The following is a 4725-nucleotide window of genomic DNA, read 5'->3' as shown; positions in this document are numbered from 1 at the left end:
TACATAAATTGCTGAGGAATCCCTAAAGCAGTGTTGTCACCCCGATGAAAATCCTTAGGCTAGGTCCCTTATGATAAGTGTTTAGGGACGTAAAGTGAGGATAACGGGAACAGGTAATCAGGGTTATTGTTGGTTGATGAAATTAATAAATTTATTGTTGGTTGATGAAATTAATGAATTTATTGTTGGTTGATGAAATTAATAAATTTATTATTATTTGTGGGTTGAAAACCCTATATGCTCACCAGGCTCCCATGCCTGACCCACTCAGCTTTCTGTATTACAGTTAATGGACCCAGAGCATAATTTGGATGATGACGAGGGATTTTTGGATTATAGGCCAGTAGATGTAAAGAACTGTTGTAAGGCTTATAATGTATGAAACATCCCAAAAACACAGTCTGAAAATTTCGTTTTAAATCAGTAATAAAACCATATTCATCAAACGTCATATAAGAATCATAAACAATGTATCTCAAAATATCTTAACAACTGTCAAATATATCAGAGTATAAACATCCCAGGCTGAACAAATGGTGTGTGCACTGCAATCCTCCCGAGCTCCTCTTTTCTAAACCTAGTACCTGAAACCAAAACTGAAAACCATAAGCACGAAGCTTAGTGAGCTCCCCCAAACTACCACATACCATACAATAAAATATAAAGCATCTACTGGGCCTTGCCCACTGTATCAGACCGAAGTCCGAAAACTGCATCGGACCGAAGTACGGAACTAACCAGGGCCTTGCCCTCTGCATCGGACCGAAGTCCGGAAACTGCATCGGACCGAAATCCGGAACTAACCAGGGACTTGCCCTCTGCATCGGACCGAAGTCCGGAAACTGCATCGGACCGAAGTCCGGAACTAACCAGGGCCTTGCCCTCTGCATCGGACCGAAATCTGGAACTAACCAGGGCCTTGCCCTCTGCATCGGACCGAAGTCCGGAAACTGCATCGGACCGAAGTCCGGAACTAACCAGGGCCTTGCCCTCTGCATCGGACCGAAGTCCGGAAAATGCATCGGACCGAAGTCCGGAACTAACTGAACATAGCATAGCATAATCATAACTACTAGCATAAACACATATACTGCATACTGCATCGGACCGAAGTCCGGAACACATAACACACATACATGCTTGAGTCACGAAGGCGTTAAGCACACTGAACTACTGCATCGGACCGAAGTCCGGACTAACTGAACATAGCATAGAATAATCATAACTACTAGCATAAACACATATACTGCATACTGCATCGGACCGAAGTCCGGAACACATAACACACATACATGCTTGAGTCACGAAGGCGTCAAGCACACTGAACTACTGCATCAGACCGAAGTCCGGAACTACTGCTAACTAAACGGGCCGGCATTGTGGCCGTAGACCCGTTCCTACTGGAAGGAAACTCACCTGTACTGCTGAACTTTGCTGATAACCCTCTGGCTGCTGTCCGACAACTCTCTGAACCGCTGCTCCACTAGCTCCCCGAGCTACTATTATCAATATAACACTTAGTTCCAAACTGAACTCTAGAAGTCAAACTAAGTCAACTCTGGTCAAGGTCCTGGTCAAAGTCAACCTTCCAGTTGACTCGACTCGCCGAGTCAACTTGAAGACTTGCCGAGTCCTTAAACTCAGAAGCTCTCAAAATACGACCCAACTCGCCGAGTCACCCCATGACTCGTCAAGTTCAACGATCTCTGAGTCCCATCCTAACCAACTCACTGAGTCACCGCTTAACTCACTGATCTGCGTCTTAACCAGAAGAGGTTGGGGGTTCTGCGACCTGACTCGTCGAGTCCAAGAACAGACTCGCCGAGTTGTTCTTCCAACTCGCCGAGCCCATACACATATTCATACAACTCGTCGAGTACACCCATGTGACTCGCCGAGTCTCTCCAGTTCTCAATCCATACAGTGGCTTTTCGAGCCATGCAGGGACTCCAATCCATAGATCCACTCTTCTACAGTCTATCCCCCACGTAAAGTTGCAAACTTTACGTGAAACCAAGGAGCTAAAGGCCCAAACACTCTAGGGCTAGGGTTTAAGGCAAAGGGGCTTTACCAACAACTCTTTGACTGATGCTTTATGACATTCTAGACCAATACAAGTCTAGATCTGGAGTAGCAACTTCAGATCTAAACTCCAAACCCAAAATAGATCTCAAACAAACCAAAATGGCCCCAAATCTCATTCATGAATAGATCTAGATGCAAAAGAGGGAAGGTAACAGCTTATTACCTCCAAAATGTGCCCAAACTGAAGTAGATTCTGGATCTACACCACTCTCTTGATCTTCAAGTTTCTTCCACAATCTTCAAGAAGCACACCAAAAGCCTTAATCTTCTCATACAAGCTCAAGAATGAAGTTGGGTGGCTAGGGTTTCGTCTCTGGACAATGGAGGCTATAAATGAAACCCTAGAAATGAGAATGAGATGCTTAAATAGGGTGCTAAGTCCCGAAATTAGGGTTTCTCAACCCAGGCCAGACTCGCCGAGTCAGTCTTCCCGACTCGCCGAGTCGGTCACTTAATCCGCGACACGGGTCGCGCTCCGACTCGTCGAGTTCCTCCTTGGACTCGACGAGTTGACTCCTTTGACTAAGGGCTTTTCTTTCCTTTCCTGGTCTTCCTGATTCTGGGTGTTACAACTCTCCCCCACTTAAACTAGACTTCGTCCTCGAAGTCCGCTACGTCCAACCGTTCTGCAATCTGCTTTCAACACTGCTGCCGGAAGAGTCTAACTCCCGCTGACCACTTCCATTGACCTTCCGCCCGGTCATTCAGACTAAAACTAATCATCGCAGATAACAATCCTCAAGTGCACTCTAATTCTCAACAATCTTGAGAACACATCTTACCCAACTGTCCATCCATCTGGTACTCCCCGAGTACTTATGATGAACATCCTAGGTGCTCACCCTCTTTTCCTTGCGCGTTTTCTGGCTTCCCCAAGGCAACTCCCCAACTAACCATCTCCCTTGCCACTGTGAAGAACATACCTTTCACGCTATCCATTACTCCAGCCATTTAAATTAGATTCCATCCTCGAAATCACTCCTTACCATTCCTTACATGCTAACTACTCCAGATTCCCACTAGAACAACAGAATTCACAGATCCACTTATCCTTACGATCCACTTATACTTGGCCATAACTCGGATAATCGTGCTATGAGTGACTTGTCAATCCCCAGGCTATCCATGAAAATCCAAAATACCATTACCGTCGGAGACCCAACACTGTCTGAAATGCTTATCTGCCTGGAAAAACTAAACCGCCTGGAACACTGATTGTCTGAAACATCGAACTGTCTGAACACTGAACTGCCTGAATCACTGAATTGCCTGAAACACTGAACTGTCTGAACACTGAACTACTTGAACACTGAACTGCCTGAAACTGTATGCTGCCACATGGCTGCTTCCCGACATCTACCGAGACCTACCTGGTCTCAATTTTCCACCAATCATCTGAAATATCGGGTTCCAGCCCAATTGCGTAGTCAAAGGACTCCCTGCTTAGCCGCCTCGCACGACTTCTGAACGAAATCCTTCTATGGATCTAGCTGCTACTAGTTATCTTGTCACTGTGGCCCTTACGGCCTTCTGATCTAACTGCTTGGTTCCATGCGTCGAATCCTGACGTCACCAAACCCAAGGCTAAAAGTGATTGCTACATGACCACCGGTAGCCTTATGCCATAAATGACCTTAAGCAGTCCACTGCTTCTTTGCTCTCTTCTCTATAGTGGCGCTTCTACCATCTTATCATTGGCTTAACCAAGTCTAATTCGTCTGGGAAACTCCGAAATCCAAACTGTGGATTTCCATATCCTCACTGCTATACCCGACTGGTGGGTACTACTGTTCTTTCCGCGTTCTAACAACGCACTCACGCTATCTTTCAACCTAGTGAATGCTACGACTACACCCGCAGACTTACAACACTCTATCACTGTATGACTGCTAGTGAATGCTACGGCTACACCCGCAGACTTACAACACTCTATCACTATCTGGCTGCTAGTGAATGCTACGACTACACCCGCAGACTTACAACACTCTAACACTATCTGGCTGCTAGTGAATGCTACGGCTACACCCGCAGACTTACAACACTCTAACACTATCTGACTGCTAGTGAATGCTACGGCTACACCCGCAGACTTACAACACTCTAACACTATCTGGCTGCTAGTGAATGCTACGGCTACACCTACAGACTTACAACACTCTAACACTATATATACTGGGTTGAACATGCGCTTGACCCACACTCAGATGAACTCATGTCCTGTCTGGAATCCCCATCCTTATTCCCTAAGGCTTGCTAGCAACATTCCGAGAACGCGATCTCATCATTGGCAAGTTTTTCCGAACTTGCATATCACACTCTCCTCAAACCATACAGCCACATGGGCTGTCTTCCTTTCAGACAAGGATGCAAAACTTATCCTCGTCTCAAAACTGCTCCCGCTTCTGAATCCTTGGGCGATTCTCCCCCACTTTGATTCAGCTAATGCCATACAGCACACCAAACTGGAAGAATTCCCAATCCTTCTCACCACCCATGACCAATCTGCTAGAACTCACGCTTATCCGTGCAGGGTTTCAACACCAGCTAATCCAAAAGATCACACAACTTCTAAAAATCCGAATAAATCCCCAGTAATAACCTGCTAGACCCTGGAAGCTCCGAATCTCAGTTGGCGACCTC

This window comes from Lactuca virosa, chromosome 1 (assembly GCF_052849685.1).
Source record: "Lactuca virosa cultivar CGN04683 chromosome 1, Lactuca_virosa_CGN04683_v6, whole genome shotgun sequence".
Taxonomy (NCBI): Eukaryota; Viridiplantae; Streptophyta; class Magnoliopsida; order Asterales; family Asteraceae; genus Lactuca; species Lactuca virosa.
Note: the sequence above shows the minus strand (reverse complement) of the source record.